The sequence below is a fragment of the Microtus oregoni genome, unplaced genomic scaffold, assembly GCF_018167655.1.
Source record: "Microtus oregoni isolate MIOR12 unplaced genomic scaffold, Mior012 000002F_ref0000024, whole genome shotgun sequence".
Taxonomy (NCBI): Eukaryota; Metazoa; Chordata; class Mammalia; order Rodentia; family Cricetidae; genus Microtus; species Microtus oregoni.
In genome coordinates, this window is record NW_024543061.1 from 71,404,789 (window position 1) to 71,428,055 (window position 23,267).

At 42.5% G+C, this 23,267-nt stretch overlaps 1 protein-coding gene across 4 annotated transcripts in view; it reads right to left on the reverse strand.

Annotated features, from left to right (window-relative positions):
• The window catches only part of Styk1 (serine/threonine/tyrosine kinase 1), a 51,331-nt gene extending 28,332 nt beyond the window's left edge, over positions 1 to 22,999 (reverse strand). For 2 of the 4 annotated variants that reach the window (XR_005973377.1, XM_041641465.1), the window contains exons 1-2: positions 22,801 to 22,999; positions 3,859 to 4,026 (exon numbers count right to left, since the gene is read on the reverse strand). The gene's annotated coding sequence lies outside the window, so the exon portion shown is untranslated. Of the gene's footprint in view, positions 1 to 3,858; positions 4,027 to 22,675; positions 22,708 to 22,800 lie in introns of those variants that run through there. The other 2 variants (XM_041641483.1, XM_041641474.1) reach the window with 2 other exon arrangements.
• Between the last annotated feature and the right edge of the window lie 268 nt (positions 23,000 to 23,267).

Here is a 23,267-nt window from a genome sequence, read left to right on the forward strand (position 1 = left end):
GTCTGCCTCTGCCTCCCAAGTGCTGGGATTAAAGGCGTGCACCACCACCGCCCGGCCAGAGAATTTTCTTATCTTGTTAAAAAAATTTGTAGCATGGCTACAACTTTTCTTATATGGACTGCAAAATAGTTAAGAATGTAAAATACTAGTCAGCTACCACAGATAACAAAACACATGCATTGGAATCAAGGAACTCTTGCAGCTGTGCAGTTCTTTATTCTGCTCCTCATTTGACAGTTGCAAACTATGTTTGTATATAGCTTGCCTACAGTTTGCATGTGTCTGTACCTGCCAAATCTTTCCAGGCAGACTTCTACCTGGAACAAGAATTGCCTCACCAGTGGGTTGTTATTCCTTGATTTTTCTCCTCTCAACTACTTACTTCAGTGTGTTGATTTTTCTACAAAGGTTTAATCCCCCCACTTTAATTGAGAATCCATCATACAGTGACAAACAAGATACAATATAAAGAAAATGAGAATGAAAGGTGAGTGGAGGCCCTAATTAGCTGCAAGACAATATTCTGGAGACTATAGAAGTTAGTGGCAATTAGAATTTAAATCTCAATACTAACTCTCAAACTTCTACATGGATTCACAACACAATCACAAACCACAGGGCGTTTCTGCACCTGTTTCAATGCATCAGAGGCAGGCCTGCTTGAACAATAACACAACAACCCTTGTTCCTGACTTTTCAGTTCAGTTAACACAATATCACTCCCCTCCGCCCCCGCAGACACAATCTCCAATCTACTGACAAATTTCGAAAAGGAACTTTCTCCATCAAAGCGCAGTCGTGTACTGCCGCGCACCGCGGCCCCCGTCTGCGCTCTATGTGCTAGACCCCAGTTCGCGAGCTTCAGGCAAGGGACTGGAGGTTGAGAACACATACAGAGACAGACCGACACACAGACCTTTAAACACTGATACCAAAGCCCCTCTTTATTAGCACCATGTAGGCTTAAATACACTGAAGTCAATGGCCAACAGGTGAAAATCCCATCCTCTGATCCTCTAAACTAGGCACAGCTTCTAGTAACTTTAATAAGAAGGTTCTAGGAGGGAAGAGAAGCTGAATGCCAGGACTCATTAATCCCAACATCCAGCTGAAGGCCAGGACTCATTAGTCCCAACAGTGTACAGGGCTTTGAAAACCATCATGTCCTGCTGGAGCAAAACCTTTCTCTGTGTGCCGCGGAAACTTCTCTGGAATGACATCTGACCCTGCTCCACTGAGGTATGAGTCTGTCTGTCTGAAGCTCCAGTCCTAGTCTCAGCATCTGTATAACAGCTGTTGTGGATCTACCAGCAAGGTGGTCTTCAGACATCCAAGTGACCCACCTCCCGGGTAAATACAAGGGTCAAGGAAGCTATTAACAGTTATGGGCTATGGGACAGAAGACTTTAGATGAGGGAATATTTTATGGAAGAGGAAACCCAGGCTGAGAGGGTCTACTTTTGTTCCTAAATGATTGACTGCCCTTCTCTCCTTCCCCTCCCAAGCTATCCAACAAGAAAACTCACTTGCTAGAGAGAACACATCCAGTTAGCAGTAAGAGTGAAAACCACTCAGATCCGGAAGAATTCAGTATAACTTATGTCCAACATCCTGAAAAACAAGCTATCCTTCCTGATTTCAGATCTTACATACCAAGCAAATTCAGCATGGCAGTCATTGTGTTAGGCTGTTCCATGCCCAATCAGAAAGGCAGAAACTGAAGCATTAGCATATAAATGATGATGTCTCATTTAACCATGTAAATAAATGGCAGAACATGGTTTCATATCTAGGTCCAGCTCTCATATTTATATACCCAATGTTCTTTAAACGACTGTATGTACATGTGCCTGTATATATATATACACACACAAACACACACACACCTTCAATTCTACTTCTATCATCTTCTTCTTGAATGTGAAGATTCAGTTTTTAGGAATGGCAATCTTTTAGTGTTTCTGATAGCTAAAGAGGTGATTTTCCATTATCCAAAGGGAAAGAACAAAGGCTTGGGGTCCTTAGACACTTCTCACATACTCAGGCTCCACCTTTCTCCAGAGACAAACCTGTGAAACAAACCTGTGAGACTCCATAGCAGAAAAGACAGCAGAGATGACCTACAGAGGTAGGCTAATGTAGACCCCAGCCTTCTCTCTGATATCTGCTAGCATGATGACATAGGTAGGTGAGGGGCCCCTAGCCCTGCTCTTCTCTAGAATCAAGATTAGAATTATTCTAACATTCTCCCTGTTCCACTTTCTCAGAGAACCGTGACCTAAAATGAATTTGGGAACCCAAGAAAAGGCCTGTTTGAGTAGAAATGTTTTCACACAAAGCATGCTAGTAACTTTTCCAATGCTTGAAGACCTGCAATGCAAGGCAGAGGAGAGGAGGCTTAGATCCAAATCTGCTGCCTCTAGATAGTTGACCTTGGAAAGCAGGAACCAGCTTTTCAGGCAGATTATCTGCAGTTATCTAGATAAGCTCACAGACTGTCAGAGCTCACACAAAGAGTGACAATTCACAGGCATCACCAACAGCCATCAGAGCTCAGAGAGTGACAACTCACAGGCATCACCAACAGCACCAGAGCTCACAAAGAGCGACAATGATGCACACATCTGATCTCCTACAAGGCATTTTATACATTCAAAGCAACTGAGTCTTGCCAGACTTTCATTCTCTCCTGTTTTCGTCCACAGTTCCATGAACTACCATCTACTGCTCTGAACCCTTAAACGGTCGGAAATAATGTACCTGAGATGTTTTCTCACTTGTCCACTCCTTACTAGCTAACAGTTTCCTCAGCTTTCTACATGTACAAAAGAGCTCTCCAAAGAAGGAAGAGAGAACAGCACACAACCGCTGCCCACCCCAAACAGCCATGTCCAACTCCCGCTGTGGTTTCTTTTCCCCATTAGACCAGCACACCTGATGACCTGCAGTGGCTGCTAAAGCCTCCCGCTCAAGGCTTTCCTCACACATTGTACTTCATTACATTGTCCTGTCAAAGCTTAGTCTCCCTGTTTGATTCGTCCTCCTGGCCTTTGCCTTTCAAGCAGGTGCTTCTAGATCTTTAAAAATCTCCTCACAGCTGGTGGTGATGGTGTTCACTTGTGTTCCCAGAACTCAGGAGGCAGAGGCAGAGGCAAGTGGATCTGTGTGAGTTTGAGACCAGGCCAGCTTGTTCTATATAGTGAGTTCCAGAAGAGCCAGGGCTACATACTGAGTCCTTGTCTCAAAACACACACACACACACACACACACACACACACACACACACACACACACACACATCTCCTTACAGTTTCCTTCATAAACAAAGAGAACTTTTTATTTCTGGCCACTCATCTGTTCTCTGTCTCTGATAGAAAGGTTCAAGCAAAGGTTAAGAAGAGAAAGCTGAGGACCATGCCTGTGCACACAGAGGGCATACACCACACCCTCCTTCTCAGTCATACACCACACCCTCCCTCTCCTCACCTCTTTCTTTCCTCCCTGCCTCCTCTCTCTCTCAGCCTCTCAGGCCTAGCCAACAATCAGGAAGTCCACTAAGCTGCCTTTTTCTCAGTTCAGTGGCCCGGTAAAGATTCTGTAAACAGAACACAGTCACAGGAAGCAACAATAAATATCAGGCCAGATTAAAAGTGTGTCCTCGGGGACACATTACTACCTCCTTCTCCAGAGTTGGGAGTCCCCCTCCTGAGAGTGGGTCACTAGCGTCTCTGAGCTAGTACCGATGACAAGCTGAGAGGTGAAGTCACTACTGACTCCACTCTGGTAACAGAGGTTTGCAGTTTGAGCTCTGGTTTGGTAGGTGACCCCTGCAGCCCCCAGAACACAACAGCATCTGACCTTGAGGGTCCTCTTCTTCCTCCTCCAGGAATTAGGAAATCTCAGCCTCTTTCTCTCCTGTGAGCAGTGGAGAAACCACAGCAGGAAAAGAATCAATGACGAAAGGGTCGAGCTCAGGTGAAGCAGGTTATCCGTCCTTGCTTCTTCCTTCTGACCAGGCAATTCTTTCTAACAGAAATGGAACAAAAATAATGTTACTTTGATAGGCATTGAATAGTAGGTAAGAAGGAAGAATGAACATGAGCAACCAATTGTTTCACAACGGGCTCTAGGGTTACAATATTGACAGTAAAAATAAACACTGAAGATGTTGAGGAGGTTGAACCAGCAGCACGCAAGAGCCGTAGGAGGGTGAGGAAAGACAAACAAGAGACAAATAGTACAGGAATAGTACAGGATTATTAGTCAGATCTGACGTTTTGATTTGACATGTCCATCTGAGCTGAAGACGAATCTTCAGGAACTTAGTTTTTGAGTTTTATTTTGTTTTTGCAAGTAAAATATAGAGGCCAGAAGAGGGAATCAGATCCTTTGGAATTGGAGTTACAGATGATTATGTGTGCAAGGATTTGAACCCGGACTCTCTGGAAGAGCAGCCACTTCACTTAATTTTGTGCCATCTCTCCAGCCCTAGGAGGTGTTCAGTGATACAAAAAGTCTTAGAAGTAGGACAGAAGGATAGCAAAAAAACTGAAAAAAAAGAGGAAGAAAAGAGGGATTTGTACACGATGGAAGTGTCCAAACATTTAGGAAACCTCAAGGGAGTAAATTGTACCCAAATAGGAAATGTACACAGACCTTAAGAAGGAGCAAGGAGGGAAGCAGAAGAATGAGGAGCTGTTGTAGAGGCTTGAAGGAAGAGGGGAGTCCGCAACAGCATGGAAGACAACTGGACAGCAGGGAAGAATCAAAAGCCCAAAGCAAGTGACACAGATCAAAGGGAAGCGAGCCTAGAATAGTGCAGCTGGACCAGAGTGAGTGTTCCCAGGAACACACGTGTGTAAGAATGTGAGCGAACTGTGTCCAGGTATCTCTCCAGGGCATTTGAGAGATTATGGATGAGAGGACTGGTGAGAATGAGTGAAGATTTCTGAGGCTGATTTGTGGCCACTCAGGGCTCCAGCACGACTGTGGTCCTCACACCTGCCTGCACCATTGTACCTCACAGGAGCTCTGTGACAATATTATCCCTGCTGCTCATTCCCCACTGCTCCCGGGGATGAGAATGATAAAGAGTACTAGGTAATGACTCCATATAGCATCATTCAATAGTGGGAAAGTGTCCCAGAAGATGCTGACAAACAGCAGAGATTGAAACTTCTAAAGTTTAGGAAATGGATTACTTATTTGATCAAAAATAATTTACATCATTACTCCATTGATAATGAAATAAATTTTAGTCGGGAAAAAAGTAATAATCTTTCTGAGAAGCATAAATTCACGTTATAGGTTAGGTAAGATTAGTGATTACTTCATAAACTTCAAAGATGGAATACTTTTCCATAGGAAAAAATCACAATGAGAAAGCACTGATTTTATGACAATAAGAAAACTGATATGCTGATAAATAAATAGCTAAGACTGGACGGAGGCAAGTTAACTATATGTAAATGGTTAACAAATATAGACAAAAATGAATTTTATATGAATTAGTAGTTTTATTTTTATTTTTTAATCTTTGAGACAGGGCCTCACTATGAAGCCATAGCTGACCTAAAACTCATGATGTAGACCATACTTGTCCCAAACTCACAGAGATTCACCTGCTTCTGCCTCCTGAGTGCCTTGATTAAAGGTATGCACTACCATGCCCAGCTTAATTAGTAGTTTTTGAAAATATATTTAAGCACATGCCTATAATCCCAGAATTTGGGAGGGCAAAGCAGGAGAATCTTCGTGTGTTTAGGGATGGTCCAGTCTACATAGTGAGACTCTTTCTCAAAAAGTATTTTTTGAAATATGATCAGATATAAATTTTTATGTACTTATTTCAATGAGGCATCAAAAATTGCTCTCCTGACCTACAGTCACGGCGGAGTCCTGAAATTTAGTGAGTTCTTCCTGGTGCTTGTTAAGGCCATTATCTAGCCCAGTCTGGGAGACAGCCAAGTTGAAGTTCACAGAACACAGTTAATGTATTATCTCTTTCCAAAAGCAGAAAGAACTCAGGACAAGAATCAGATTCCTGGGGTGGACTTATCTCAATCCAGTGAAAGGGACATTTCCTAATCTATGAAGCTGAACTCATCCTTCATGCTCAGCTCAGAGAATCTGCTAGAAAGTCAGTGAGTGTGCGAAAGTCACAGTGTAAGTGGTGGCAAGTGGCTGTTCTAGCAAGAGTTCAGAGTTCTTCCCAATAACCACTAGGGGATTTTTTATTCTTTGGTTTTTCGAGACAGGGTTTCCCTGTTGCTTTAGAACCTGTCCTGGAACTAGCTCTTGTAGACCAGTCTGGCCTCAAACTCACAGAGATCTGCCTGTCTCTGCCTCCCGAGTGCTGGGATTAAAGGCACGTACCACCACCATCCGGTTTACAAGGGGATTATCATTTATTGTATTTGTGTATGTATGTATGTGCTGCTGGAAATAGAAGCCACAGTCACATTCATTCTAGGTAAGCATTCTTCCTCCAAGCTGTAGGCAGAGCCTTAAAACAAACAATGTTATTAAAGCACTATCAAGGAGTCTGGGGAGGTAGCTCAGGAGGCAGAGTGCATATGTGAGGTCCAATATTCAATCCCAGTGCCAAATAAACTAGCATAGGGGCACTACTTGTAATCCCAAGACATTGGAGATAGATGCAGGAAGATTGGAAGTTCAGGGTCAACCTCAGATAGATATTTGATTAATTAATTAACTAATTAATTAATTAGGGCTGGCAGGTTAGCTCAAAAGATATGGATGCTTCCCACCAAGCTGAACTGTCTTCAATTACAGAACACACATGGAAAAAGGAGAGAATAGACACCTTCAAGTTGTTCCTGACCTTCATGTTCATGCTCCGCATGGTCACTGCCTCCGAATAAATAAATAAATAAATAAATAAATAAATAAATAAAAACAGTTTTTAAATAAATAAATAAGCTGGGGCAGTTAACATCTACAGGTCCTTCATGACCTAAGTCATAATGTCATTCATTTACAGACAATTTACTGAGTCAAGAAATTCTTTTCTCTAATTGCTCCTCAAAGGAGTCATTGCGTTTCTGAATGTCACAGAACCTGAAGTTCTTTAGTGACTGCATCAGCTTCACTGCCACGCTCTCAGGGAAATCAGCTCCCCTTCAAAGCACAGACTTAAACACAGATCCAGTTCCTTCTCCTCTTAACATGGTAAAAGACTTCTAGAATGTTAGGAAAGAACACTTGGGCAATAACCTAATGAGCAGAAGTGCAAGGTGGTGTGTGCACAGGTGTGGATGTGTAGGGATGTGCTCATAATTCTGTTACATCTGTATTTTACCTAAACAACCATACAGTAGCCCAGTTGCCAGCCCACCATCTCTTGTCTGTGCTGTTGAAACTGTGCACATTATTGCCCCTGCCCCCTTTCCTCATAGGCATTTATAGTTGCATATTAAAAGCAGATTTATCTTGCTTATCCATCATGCATACTTTGGCCTCAGCTCACTTGCAATTTGTAAGTCAAATCTCAGAAGTATAGTAAATAAATCCCGTTTCTGAAATCAAACATACTTGTCTTTAGTGCTGAGTAGCTGTGTACTTGGCTTTTCTCATTTTCTTATTAGATTTGTGATGTTATCTGAGTGTAAGAATTAAGAGACATCACATGCAAAATATTTAGCATAACACTTAGCATGTGTTAACTAGCTACTTCCACTGCTTATATCCCTCTTTCTTAAGCAATACAGAGAAAATTCACTAGGTTCTAATGCACTAGAGAAGGTGTTGTATTGACAGCCGGCCATCATTCTAGTATCACACATATCTACTTCCTTAGTTCCTGCTTGCCAGTATTGTTCTACATAAATTTGGGCAAGTGTCATCCCTTCTCGGCATTTTAACTCCTAATCTATAAAGTAGTAAATCATAATACTAAATCTTAATCTTTAAAATTATAAATCACATAATCATAGACATTCTGATGGGGACAAATATGATAAGTCACATGGAAGTGCACATCTGCAGTCAGAGCACAGGAGGCTAAGGATGAAGGAGGGCCAGACTGGGCTACAGAGTGAGACCCAATCTCAAAACAATAGGTAAAAGATTAAAGTGCTTTAAAATTTCAAAACCAAAGTATTTCAAAGCTCCAAGACAGGATTATCAAATACTTTTTATGCCTTTCCACCCACACACATGTATTCCCCCCTCTTCTAAGGTGCCCAGCCGTCAAGAGTTCAAGCGTAGTAGTAAATGATTTGAGTATCTACTCAACAGCGGCTCTGGTTATTTTAGAAGCCAAGCTGATTCTGCATGTGACTGCATCATTTATTGGCTGCATGTTTTCTTATATCTATTTTATAACTGTTATACAGAGAGATGATGCCTGACTTATCTTGGGGGATAATCTGCAATCAAATGAACTTTCAGGACTGCTTTATATATGTACCAATGTGGTCTCCGGAATGGTAGAGCTCTTCAACAGCCCAGTGAAGCTTTGTGATCTAGAGCAAGGGCAGTCACAACCAGCACAATGTCAGTATTTGTCCATATCTTAGGCAGGGAGAAATGTCTGCACACAGAAAAGCATGGATAGATGTAAAATCAGAAGGAAGATGGATACCTGCACTTGTCTCTGTGTTGTTAAGGAGAAGAAGAACCTGACAGTCTTTCCAATATTCCTGTTTGTTGTGTGATCACATAGAATGACTCCTCCAGAAAATTCAAGTCATGTAGCTACAGCCATCCAAACTGCAAAGAGTACTGACAAGTAAAGAGAGTCATGAGAGAGACCAGGCACCAGGTCCTAATCTGTCCTGGAAATAAAAATGTGGCAGCAATGTTAATTTTTTAAAGTTGGGATTGACTTTGACATTGACCATTGCAAAATAGAAGTCTAACAAAGGCCTCACTTGGGGTGTGGGGGAGAAAGAGCTGGAGAGATGGCTCAGTAGTTGATAGCGCATACTGCTCTTGCAGAGGACCCTAGTCCTGTTCCTAACACTTATGTTAGGTAGCTTACAACCGCCTATGACTCTAGCTCCATGGGATGGAACCCCTTCTACTGGACTCCATAGGCACCTGCACTCACATGTACATACACACACACAAGATAACAATGGTGACAAGCTTCCTGCCTGTCTTCTTGGGGAGAGCTCCTCAGAAGTATCTGACTGGTGATTATTTGCATTGAGCACCACACTCATGAGGTGTTGCTCACCATCCCTTCCCACTTCTTCGAAGCTTCACATAACCCAGGTACAGATGAGAAAAGTATCTCACACCTGTGATGCCAGCATTTGAAGGCCGAGGCAGGAGGATTGCAGAGGTTTCAGGTCTGTCTTTGCTCTGTAACCAGCCTAGACTACAGAGTGAGACTCTGTCTCAAAACAAAAGCAAAAACTAACAAAACGAAAATAAAATAAAACAAAACCCTAGACCAGGAAGCTAGCTACATTCCATGTTATACCCTACCTACTCCCCTATCAGGAGAGCAGAGTTCACATAATCAAGCTAAACAGTCAGCTTTGCTCTCTGCCTCACCCTGCCGCTCCTTAAGGGACAGCCTGTGTCTACTTGATTCTGTTTTCCCCCACAGTTGCCTACTGCTGTTAACTGTGTTTACAGTGCCAAACATGGACAGTGTTCTCACAGATTAGGTGCCCCTCTAAACACACTGCTTGGAGTGAATCATAGAATTCTCACAAATGGAGAAATAGTGGCCCAAAGTCAGTGTTATTACAATTTACCCTATACGGTATTGCCTTTAGAAGGTTTTCTTTCTTTGCTCCTTCCTGTTTACCTTCCTCCAATCTCTTCCTTCCTTTGTCTTTCTTCTCTGTTTTCCTTCTTTATTTTGCAGAGTTAGAATTATCTTTAATATTGCTCTTTTAATTTTGTATCGTAAAATTCAGCATTCTCAAATTTCAAAAAGTTGCTTTTAATATATTCACAGTGTTACACAATTCATCACTGTGTTACTTTAAAATATGTCATTGGACTGAAGAGATGGCTCAGTGATTAAGAGTACTTATTATTCTTCCAGGGGACATAGGTTTGATTCTCAGCACCCACATAGTGACTCACAACCATTCATAACTCAAACTTCAGGGACCTTGACATCCTATTCTGGTCTCTCCCAGCCCTAGGCACACATGGTACACAGACATATGCAGGAAAAGTACCATACACATAAAAATAATTAAATCTTTTTTAAAAATACAATACTTTCATAACCCTCCAAAATAAAACTCCCTCTTAGTAGCAGCGTTTGCCCAGTGTGCCCACCCCTAACCCAGGGCAATCACAAACCATTTTCTGTCTATGGATTATACTATCCTGGACATTCCATTTTAATTGAATAAATGCGCTAAATTTACTTTGTTTAACTAACTAGTAATTCTATGTACTTCCAACATATTTTTATCACCCAAAAGAAAGCTCCATGCTCCTCATGTCTTTCAGGACCTTGGAAAGATATAGCTTTTAAAGATCCTATTCTCTTTGGATATAAACCTTGCTCAACCTAGATGTAGTAGGGAGGGCCTTGGACTTTCCACAGGGCGGGGTGTATGGCACTCACTTAGGGTTGGAGGGTTAGGGGGAGGATCTGTCTAGGGAGAGGGAGGGGACTTGGAGGAGCAGAGGGAGTGGGAATTTGGATTGGTATTTTTTTAAGTAATAAAAGAAAAAAATTTAAAGATCAAACAGCACGTTCTTGAAAATTTTAGGTGGCTGTGTTATAGAAACACTATGGACTTTACATGGGAAATAACTACTAAGTATATGACATCGTCTATAGAAACCAACAGTTCACAGTGTTTGTTTTGTGTTTATTGGTGCTTTATTGTGCATAGCCTGAAGGGAAAGATGAGATGATGCTTTTGCATTGCACACACAGGACAGGCAGTGTGCCGCAGTTTATTTTAGAGATAATTAAAGTTGTCTAGAGTACTGCCTTTACTTCTCTCACTTTCTCAAACATTTTCCGATCTAGAATATAAACATGCTCAGAATGGGTTTTTTCTTATGAAAGTGGAAAAAACAAACCTACAGACTAAAAGCAAATTGTCCAGAATGCATTTATGAGGTGGGCTGCATGCACAGTGGCATAAATGCAAAGCTTTCTTTACTTCACTATGCTCCAAAAGCAAAGTTAAAAACCTGAGATCTGCTTTTATATAAAATTGAGAATCCCCCAGCAAATATGTAAGCCTGAATTTTTTTTATTCTCCAGTCTAAGAGGCATCTTTCTCTTTAGTTCAAACTATAAAAACAAATGATCCAATCAATCAATAGGCTAATGAACTCAAGTGACGATTCTTAAAAGAAGTGTTGTGGAATATTCCTTTACACTGTGTGAAGATATGTCACTGTGGTTGATTTAATAAAAAGCTAAACAGCCAATAGCTAGACAGGATCTTCAGGGCAGAGAGAATACAGGGGGAAAAAAGTAGAATCACCAGCAAAACACAGGGAGGATGCCAAACATGCAGGAGAAGATGTAAATGCCACAAGTTATGTGGTAACACGTGAATTAATAGAAATGAGTTAATTTAAGTTATAACAGATAGTTAGAAACAAACCTAAGATATCAGCTAAGCTTTCGTCATTAATAAGTCTTCTTGTGGTTATTTGGGAGCTGGTTGGTGGGACAAAGACTCGCTACAAAGAAGAAATACATATGGCCAATAAATGGCTATAAAGAAAATGCATGTAAAACAGGGAGCTTCCTTCTCACCCCAATCAGGATCAAGGAAACAAATGACAATAAATGTTGATGAGGATGTGGGGAAAGAAGAAATTGTGCAACTACTATGGAAACCAAAGTAGTGGTTTCTTCAACATAAATAAATAAATAAATAAATAAATAAGCTAGAAATGCCATAATCCCATATATCCCAGCTATAGTTCTCTCTGTGTACACCCTATGGACTCTTATATGTAGAGATAGTTACTCATTCATATCTATAGCTACTTACTCTAGCCATGCAATGAGCCAGTCTAGATGCCCATCAGTACATGAATGGAAAAAGACAAGTGATACATACATACAAGCAATTTTATAGAGCACCCCACCAAAATGAGATTTTCATGAAAATGTATGGAACTGGACATCATATATTTAAAGCAGTAAGCCACAATCATAAGACAAGCACCACATATTGTCTCTTATATGATAAACCTATGTTAAAAATTGAAAGAGGGAGTTATGGAGCTCTTCTGTGAATGATAAAAGGAGAGGAAGAGAGGGGGATAGGATAAGCTCCTTAATATGATAGGAAAGCAAAGGGTGATTGCCGCAGGATGGAAGGCAAAAGTTAACAGAGTAGGCAGCATGGATTAAACAAGAGCAGTGATGAAGGGTGTACTGCATAGTTTTTATGAATTGACATGATTTAGAATCATTTTAGGAGGGAGACACTCTAGATAGAGGGTCTAGATGTTCTCCCTTCTAAACTTTTGGTCCCACATCAACTGAACAAGCCAGGCTTTGTTGACTCCCCATGGGAGGCATTACCCTTTCTGAGGAGTGGATGGGGTATGGGCTGGGAGGAGATTGCTGGGAGAGGGAGAAGGGGAGGGAGGGGGAACTATGGTTGGTATGTAAAATGAATCAAACATTTTAAAAAATGGAAGGGAGAACCTCAATTTAAAAAAGTGTCCGGGGGGGGGGGGGCAGACAGAATGAGAGAAAGAGAGAGAATGAAAATGTCCTCACCAAACTGGCCTGTGGTGTATTTTCTTGATTGATGATTGACATGAGAGGACCCAGCTATCTGTAGACGGTACAACCCCTGGGCTAGTGGAAAGGCAGGCTATGTAAGCCAGGAGGATTAAGCGAGTGAGCAACATTCCTCCATGACTTCTGCTTCAGTTCCTGTCTCCAGGTTCCTGCCTTGAGTTCCTGCACTGACTCCTTTCAGTTATGGAAGCTGAAGTTTAATTGTAAGCTGGAGTAAACCCTTTCTTTCCCAAGTTGCTTTTGGCATGGTGTTTATCAGAGAAGTACCAAGCTTAACTAAGGGCTGGTGAGAAGCTCAGCATGAAAAGGGACTTGCCACCATGCATGAAAAACTGAGTTCAATCCTCAGAACCTACATTTAGGAAGGAGAGAATTGACACCAAAAAGCTGTCCTCTGACCTGCATCCTACATATGCATGCTGTAGCATTCTTGCCTGCACACACACACATTCCACAAAACAAACAAATTAAAGTGTAATTTAAAAAAAAAGAAACCATAAACAAGACAGAGGGGAAATAATGAAAAGAAAGTATACATGTGTATGAAAATGCCATAATGAAAAACATTGCTTTGTATGTAAACCTAAAAATTAATAAATTAATGCATGTGATTTCCTGAGACGACAGACGTTCTATCTTTTAGAGAATCAGTGCATGAACAAACTGACCCCTAGATAACGGCCCCTAGATATAACTGACCTAGATAACTGACCCCTAGATATAACGGTCCCCTAGATAACGGCCAGAATGCTATTTCTGACAATAACTGTGGTGTGAAATGGGGCCACTGGTCACTGGACCACTGTTGTATAGACAGAAATAAAAGTACCATCTGTAGTTCTGTTGGTATTTGATCCAAACTCACAGCCCTAAGAAGATCTCAGTTTCTTGCATGTCCAAAAGGGCATCCTAAGAATCCATGTCCCTAACTTCCATCTCCACTTTGACTTCTGCTAATCCACCCTCCAGCAGAACCCACTGCTCCCTTTACACTCAAAATAAGTTTCAGAAGATTCATATTACACTGTCCCTCCATTCTGCTAGGTGTTCAAGTCAACTTTTTGGCAGTGCTAAGGATCAAGTCTCAAGCTTCATTTGTGTTAGGCAAGTTCTCCAACACTGAGCTCCACCTTCATGGAAAGCCACTGTAGCCCATATTACTATTAAACCAATGACTTGTTTATGAAAATAGACAAGATACATAATCAGCAATTCTATGCCAGAGATCAAAGATCAAAGAAACTCCCTTTTGTAAGATATTTATGTTGTGCTCTCTGAATACCCATAGCCACAGCTTGTCATCAGTTATGCAGACATCATTGAGTGTTCATTGCCCGATCAGTTGTAGATAATCTAAACTCCTGCTTTTACTTTCAAATTAGGCCACATCCATTCCCTACTCAGTACTAATCCAGAGGACTGAAAATTGCTTGTTTTCATTTTGGTCCAGGAACAATTAATGTGATGATGAAAGATGGAGTGGACACAGATCATTGCAAATAGTATTTGGGTTACCTACATTTCTCTCTAATAGTCTTACAGTATTGTGGCATCCTCCAAATTTTCCCTCATTCCTATCATAGAAAATCAGGTCAGAACACCTCTCTGCTGTTTTAATAATAGTATATTATACTTGGAAACTATAGTTTAAGTGTTAAGTTTTAAAAAGGTCAGAAGAAAGTAGAGATCTAATATGATGAAATGTCACTTATTTATATTGACTGTATTATTAGACCACCCTGAGTTTGGATTATGCGTGAGAAAAGAGTGAAACTGAGGTCACATCGTATCAGGAAGAGTAGCCTGAGCATCCAGGAATGACGAAGACTAGCATCAGAGAGCCATTCTGCTAACATGCTGCAAATATACTGAGTGCCTCTATGTTCCACGCCATGATAGTCACATTACAACTAAAGAAGCAAGATATCTGAAACAGAACCCTGCTATTTATTTCTTTAAAAAGTAAATGTGTGGAGGTTTTGTGGAGGCCAGTGGGTTATTTCCTTCCAGCTTTATGTGGTTTCTAGGGGTTGACTTCAGATCATAAGGCTTTTAAGGAAAATGCTGTTGCCTGCAAAGCCATCACTGGTTTCTGTCATCCATTACCCCATACACACACCTCTCTCTCCCTCTTTCTTTCCTCACTTATTTTTGAGACACGGAGGGTCTTACTATGTAGCATTTGATATCCGGAAGCTTAGTATGAAGGCCAGGCTGGTCTTGAAACATAGAGTTCCACCTATATCTGCCTCCTGAGTGGTGGGATTCAAGGCAGGCACCACTTAGAACTGGCTTATTTATTCACTAATCCCTTTAAGAACACATTATGAACATTGGAGCAATGGACTGAGCTCCCAAGGTCCAAATGAGGAACAGAAGGAGGGAGAACATGAGCAAGGAAGTCAAGACCGCGAGGGATGCACCCACCCACGGAGACAGTGGGGCTGATCTATTGGGAGCTCACCAAGGCCAGCTGGACTGGGACTGAAAAAGCATGGGATAAAACCGGACTCTCTGAACATGGCAGACAATAAGGGCTGTTGAGAAGCCAAGGACAATGGCACAGAGTTTTGATCCTACTGCATGTGCTAGCTTTGTGGGAGCCTAGCCTGTTTGGATGCTCACCTTCCTAGACCTGGATGGAGAGGGGAGGACCTTGGACTGCCCACAGGGCAGGGAACCCTGACTGCTCTTTGGACTGGAAAGGGAGGGGGTGGGGAATGAGGCGTGGGGATCAGGGGAGGGGGAGGGAAAAGGGAGGCGGGAAGGAGGCAGAAATTTTTAAAAAAAAATTTAAGAAAAAAAAAAAAGAACACATTATGAAACGCAGCACATGCATCCCAAAGGCCACAGAGTTCTAACTGGGAAACTACAAGAGCCTTCTTTTTTTTTTTTATTTTTTATTTTTTAAATTTATTTATTTATTAAGGATTTCTGCCTCGTCCCCACAACCGCTTCCCATTTCCCTCCCCCTCCCCCGATCAAGTCCCCCCCCCTCATCTGCTCGAAGAGCAATCAGGGTTCCCTGACCTGTGGGAAGCCCAAGGACTGCCCACCTCTATCCAGGTCTCGTAAGGTGAGCATTCAAACTGCCTAGGCTCCCACAAAGCCAGTACGTGCAGTAGGATCAAAAACCCACTGCAATTGTTCTTGAATTCTCAGTATTCCTCATTGTCCGCTATGTTCAGCTAGTCCGGATTTATCCCATGCTTTTTCAGACCTAGGCCAGCTGGCCTTGGTGAGATCCCAATAGAACATCCCCATTGTCTTAGTGTGTGGTGGGAATGCAAACTGGTGCAACCACTCTGGAAAGCAGTGTTTCGGTTTCTCAGGAAATTCGGGATCAACCTACCCCTGGATCCAGCAATACCACTCTTGGGAATATACCCAAGAGAGGCCCTATCATACAACAAAAGTATATGCTCAACTATGTTCATGGCAGCATTGTTTGTAATAGCCAGAACCTGGAAACAACCTAGATGCCCTTCAACGGAAGAATGGATGAAGAAAGTATGGAATATATACATATTAGAGTATTACTCAGCAGTAAAAAACAAGGACTTCTTGAATTTTGCATACAAATGGATGGAAATAGAAAACACTATCCTGAGTGAGGTAAGCCAGACCCAAAAAGAGGAACATGGGATGTACTCACTCATATTTGGTTTCTAGCCATAAATAAAGGACATTGAGCCTATAATTCATGTTCCTAGAGAAGCTAAATAAGGTGAATCCAAAGACAAACACATAGGCATCCTCAGGAATATTAACCTTCATCAGGCGATGAAAGGAGACAGAGACAGAGACCCACACGGGAGCACCGGACAGAAATCTCAAGGTCCAAATCAGGAGCAGAAGGAGACGGAGCACGAGCAAGGAACTCAGGACCACGAGGGGTGCACCCACATACAAGAGCCTTCTGAAGGAATTACGTGAGAAGAGGAAGAGAAGAGTGGAAGAAAGAGTAAGGGAGGGTGATGTGAAAATGTTGCCATGTGGTCCATTATTCTGATGAACTAGTGTACACAAGTTACAACTAAAGAAAAAAAAAAAACTCTTTGAAAACAACCCAAACCACTAGCCTCTACCCAGCAGTTAGCTGGCACTGAAGCGAAGGCTGCTGGCATTGGGTGTTTCAAATCCCCACCAAATGCTCTTCCTACTTCAAGTTCCCACCACTCAGAAGCCTGATGATACCTAGTCGTTTTGCATTTAGCTGAGTTTTCTGTAGCTAGGACTGAGGCAGGAGTTCCTGGGTCGTGGAATTCACCACACTCACATACTGTCGCATGTCTTCTGCCACCATGCTTTGGGATGGGCAGGCTTCTGCCTGGAGCTCCTGCACACGCATGGAATTTACCACTTGCCAGTGTTTTCATTGCTGAGACTATAGGAATATTCTAGCACTCGGCTCTTTTACCATCATTTCATGCTGGCTCATACCAAAATGACAGCCCCTTTTAAACCTTGAAGGGAGCATATATTTAGGCCTGAAGGGAAATTCAAGGGTCAAGAGGCCAGGTAGGCCCATCCAGATTCCAACCACACTGACTGAATTTGTAGAATGTGACTATAAATCAGAAGGAAGACAGAATATCCAAGTCAGATTTTTAGCATCCCCTTAGGTTTTCCAGCCTCAAATCACAGAGTACACCACTTCTGCTTCTCATACTGACAAATCCTGCTACTGTACCTCCTAGCCAATGAAAAGCAGCATTAAGCTCATGGCCAAGATCAACAGATTCACTGAGCACTTAGGTGAATGTCAGCAGAAGGCAAAACAGTGTAATCTGACTTAGGGAGGCTGATTCTAAGCCCTTGTGTGCATATGTGTGGTGTGTGTGTGAGAGTGTGTATGTGGTGTGTTTGTTTGGTGTGTGTGCTTGGTGTTTATGGTGTACGTGTGGTGTATGTGTGTGGTATGTGTGTGGTGTGTGTGTGTATGTGTGGTATGTAAGTAGTAGTATGTATATGTGTGTGGTGTGTATGTGATGTGTGTGGTGTATGTGGTGTATGTGTATGGTATTGTGTGGTGGGTGTGTGTATGTGTGTGTGTGGTATGTGTGTGGTGGGTGTGTGTATGTGTGTGTGTGGTATGTGTGGGTGGGTATGTGTGTGGTGGGTGTGTATATGTGTGTGTGGTATGTGTGTGGTGGGTATGTGTATGTGTGTGTGTGGTACCTGCACTTATGTGGATATGTCCTATGCATGCACATGTAGTGGTCAGCCAGCATCTTCCTTTATTACTCTCACCTAGGAAACACACCTCTGGCAGCATTCTTGAGGCTGTTTCCAGAGAAATTTATCTGAGAGAAGACCTACCCTAAATGTGAGAAGCACAGTCTTATATATTAAATCCCAGACTGAATACAAAGGAAAAAGCCAAGCCAAGAGTCATGGTGCAGCCTGTAATTCCAGCATCAAGGATCTGAAGGCCTACCTCAGCTGCACAGTGAGTTCAAAGCCAGCCTGAGCTACATGAGACAGAGTGGGCACATTGTCTATTTTTTTGTTCCTGGTGCATGAAGGAGAACTTTAGTGAAAACCCTTTCCCGTTCTGCCACCAGAGCCACAAGTTGCTCCCACTGCCACGTTGTACCCCACCTTTATAGACTGCATCCTCAAATCATGAACCTAACAAATCCTTCATCCCTTAATTTGCTTCTTGTTGAGTATTTAGTCATAGCATGTAACTTAATTGGTGCAAAGAGAGCAAACGATCCAAGGCAGAGGAGGCCATCTGCCTTGAGGTGGGCGAATATAGACCCAGGAAAGAGGCTAGAAGAGAATGGACACACGGGAGCCCCTCATTTCCTCAATGTCCCTTCATTATCTAAAGGTAGCTGTCCCCAACTATGCACTAACCTATCATCTCATTTTTCTGGGTAGAAATTTCAAAGAAATTTTTAAAAGTTTGAAAATAAATGGTTCCAGTCTTTGAACATGGAAATATCCCTAGCCATTTTCCCATCTATAGCCACCTTTAATGTCTCAGAAGAAAAAGGATGACAAAACAATCATACAGAAAGCTAAGTGCTTTGTTCTTCAGCCGCTGATAGAAGGGTAGCACTTAAAATAAATCTCACAGTCAAGCACGGTGGCTCACATTTGAATTCTAGCCCTTGAGAAATGGAGGTGGAGAAGAACCAGAAGTTCAGGTCATCGTTAGCTACCCAGTGAGTGAGAACAGTCAGAGACATGAGAACATGAGACGCCTTATTTCAAAAAGAAGCAACAACCAAAAGCCAATAATAACATGTACAAATCTCAACAACAAAAGTAATAATAACACTAATAATAATAAACAAAATGAAATAATTTCTGGGCCTGGACTCATCTCACTCTGTCTATAACTGGCGACTTTACCTTCAGGGGAATTGATTTCTTCTCTCATTTTCTTTCCTTGGAAAATGTGTCCAAGACATGATCTAACAAATAGAGGGCATTCAGCATCCACACCCCTTATCCCATACATAATGTTGAGTTTCCTGTTATTTCCTGTTCCTTCCCTCAGACAGCCATTTACTCCAGGGTATCACAGTCCACCTCCTGCCTTAGCACAGACAAATATCAACATAAGGAGCATGTGGGAACCCAGACCAGTTAACCCTGGACTGCTGAGGACAGAACTGAAGCGACAAGATAGAAGAAAGGATGGAACTGCTGTGAACACAAAGATGTAGGAACTGTGGTAAGTAATCCTTTTCGCTGCAATGCCCTAGAACAAAGGATTCCTGAATAAGTAACTAAATTGGTCTATAAAAGTATCACTGGGTTAATTAGCATTTTAAAGTCCAGTTTCTTGAGTTTTTTTTATATATTTTGGAGATCAGACCTTTGTCTGTTGCATGAACTGGCTTTGTGGGAGCCTAGCCTGTTTGGATGCTCACCTTCCTGGACCTGGATGGGGGGGGAGGGAGGACCTTGGACTTCCCACAGGGAAAGGAATCCGGACTGCTCTTCAGACTTGAGAGGCTGGGGAATGGAGTGGGGGGAAGGGGCAGAGGAGTGGAGAGAGGGGGAGAGGAGTTGGGGAGGGGGAGGGAAATGGGAGGCGAGGAGGAGGCGGAAATTTTTTCAACAAAAAAAATAAATAAATAAAAAAGTATTACTGGGTCTGCAAGTAACTTTTATAAGAAAATAACTGACAGAAGTTGATCAAGAATATAGACTCAAACTTTATGGACAACCATAAAAGGACTGTGTTGTTTTTTTATTTAGTTTGTTTTATTTCGTGTGTGTGTGTGTGTGTGTGTGTGTGTGTGTGTGTGTGTGTGTGTGAATGCATACACGTACATGCCACAGCTCATTGTGTGAAGATCTGAGAACAACAATATTTGGGACTTTATTTTTTTCCCTCCACTTTTACATAGGTTTGAGGTTCATCTCAAGTTGTCAGACTGTGTGACAAGTATCTTACCTACTGAGCTATTTCATCATCCCAAGAAGTTTTTTTAAAACAGTATTATACAGAGAGCAACATGGTACCCAGTTGTTGCCCAGAGAGCACATGTCTCTTCATTCTATCTTTAGGCAAGCTGATGTTTTTCTCCACAAAAGGGATTTAAGCTTCCTTGGTATCCATAACAAGGAGAACGCCAATCTCTAAGTAGAAAGTGAGTGCTGGCAGCTACTCTGGAAACTGAAGTAGGAAAATAGAAAGTTCAAGACATGCCTGGCCTACAGAGTCAGTTCAAGACCAGGTTGGACAAGCAAAACTCCATTGAAAAGCAGAAAATAAAGAGAGGGCTAAGAAGGGGCTGGAGAGATGGCTCAGTGGTTAAGAGTATGTACTACTCTTGGAGAGGACCCATGTTCAGTCCCCAGCACCTGACTCTAGTGGCTCACAGCTGCCTGTAACTCCATCTTTGGAGGGTCCAGTGCCTCTTGGCTGTGCTCCTGGGTGCAAACCCACATTATGGTATATATGCTCCTGTATGTAGCTGCATTATGTTTGTTTCTGTGTGTCTGTATATTAGTTATATACACAAACACATAGACTCAATCAAACTGTAAGAATTATAAAACAAAACTGATTTAAAAAAAAATCTCTGAGGATATAGTGACAATATCCTGAGTTCAATCCCCAGTAATAAGAAAAAAAAAAGAAAAAGAAAACGAAAAAGAAAAGTAAGGATGTGAATGAGGGGAGGGGATGACAATAAATTCAAAGATCAATACAGGACTAAATAAAAATGCTTTCTTCTTCCCACAACGCACATGCCCTAAATCCCTGGAACCTATAGGTTGCTGTTATTAGTGTTAACGAGCAAATGAGAATTAACATGGCAGATGGAATCAATCAACTAACTTTGAAAGAGTTTCCTCCAAATAACTGAGTGAGTCCAGTGTTTCACAAAGATCCTTAAATGGCCAAAAGAAGGGCAAAGAGTCAGTGTGGAAGACTGAAGAAATTAAACCCAGGCAGTGTGGTCTTTGAAGAGGGACAAAGGGGCATGAACTCGGGAATGTGCTCAAAACTCCAGAAACAAGCAAGATGGGAACTGAATTTCCTTCAGAGCCCCAAGAGAGAAGGCCTACACATGATTGACTTCAGACCCACAGAACCCAAAGGCATGACTGTGTGCTTTAAGCCACCAGTTTTGTTTGTGTGTGTGTGTGTGTGTGTGTGTGTATGTGTGTGTGTGTGTGTGCATGCATGAATGCAGACGTGCACGCGTGTGTGTGTAAAGTTATTGGTTATTGCTAAAACAAACAAACCATGTAACTTCTGAGCACATTGTTGTTTAGACCATAGAAAGAGGTGGGAAAGGTGGGGAGAAGCATCAGCAGGAGACAGCTGAGCCTTTCCTAAGATGTCCTGACTGTCTTTGAGTACGCTCGTATGTCCTTGTAATCTGAGCACATATATAAGGACTAAACTGTTGCCATGGGATGCGTTGTGACCCACTCCGTTCATGTGTTGACACTGTAGAACTTCCTCTCCCAAAATTTGACGTTATTTAGGGATAGGAACTATTAAAAGATAAGTGGGATTGGCCTTAGTCTAATATGACTGATGTGCCTATAAAATGAAGGTGCAAAGGCAGACAAATGCAGGAGTAGGGGGCATTATAATATGAAGACAGTCACCTACCAACCCCAGAGGGAGGCCCAAAAATATCCTTCCCGCCGAGCTCAGAAGCAACACTCCTACAGACATGGACTTTGCACGCACTTGTACTTCTACAGCTTTGGCCAATAACAAAGGCATGGGGAAAAGGTTATCATTTGCAAAGGAAAAATACTTCATGACATCCCAGTTAAAGGATCAGTCTTTAGGTGTCTGTGAGTGGAGATGCTGATGGAGGCAGAACAGTAAGCCAGGCGGTTAGCAAAGTACAGTGTCCAACCAGGTTCATGGCAGTGGATCAGCAGCCCCCTTCTTTTCCCCACATCCACTGGTGGCTCGTACTGAGTAGTAGCGGAAAGACATGGTTTCATGTACAGAAGAAACTCCCACGGGGAAAAGACTCGTTACAGAAGGAAGTAGCACAAATGAGAGAGAGAGAAAAGAGACAAGATGGTAATGAGATTGAGGGACTGATAGGAGGAAAAAGGAAGAAAGAAACAGAAAGATGATAGTTAAGGAGAAAACAGGTTTGGCCCGACAAAGGACAGCATGTAATTTTGAAACATGAGAAAATACAAACATTATCTCATTCAACAAATATTATCTCACAGTCTTGTGCACTAACTGCAAAGGCGGTGCCTAACTCTGAGGCTGAGCGTGCTGATCCCAAGGAAGTGATCTGAGGGGACTACAGACCCTCCTATAAATAATTCCGGTACCCTCATTTTTCCTAAACCCTCTAGGTCCAGGCTGTCCCCTCTCTGAAAATTTCATCTTATTGCTCTCTTTGCCAAAACGAAAGTTTTCGTGTCATTAAAAAGCCAGAAGTCAAAAGTCACAAGACACCTGCTCCAAAGAAATACAGATCAACGCACCTTGGTTTTCAGCCAGCCAGCCTGGCCATTCTACCACCAGCTCCCTCTCCTTCCCTTTCTTCTCTCCAAACCCACCCCAGATGCAACCCGTGTGCCTCTCCCTCCCTCTGACCCCCAGCTGCTACCTTGTCCCTTCTCAGTTCACTCCGGTTTCAGGTGGAGCTGGCCAGTCAGGGCACTGGAAGAGACAGGTGAGGCACTGCAAGGTGTGTCAGCCTTAAGGGAAGGCTTTCCAGTCTCAACTTCCCCCAGTGGGGCGTGGCTGCCCGCAGAGGATGAAGTCTGGGCGGGCTCCCCACAAAGGGAAGTCTGTGGGCCCTGAGGTTTCCGGAACTCACCACACAGCAGCCAGCAGGAAACCTCGGCCGAAACTGTAAAAGTTGGACTTGTTGCCCAGCGACGCGCTCATTTTCGATTGCAAGGTGAACCGTGCAAGGGAGAAATCAGTTCAGGTAGGCACGGAGTTACAATGAAGGCCAACAGCGCCACCTCCTGGCAGATCCTGTAACAGCAGTTTCCCCGGAAACTTGCCTTTGTCAGGGAGATCCCAGGCAAGGTCCCCCACCTCAAGGCTGTGCTCTGTGTTAAAAGG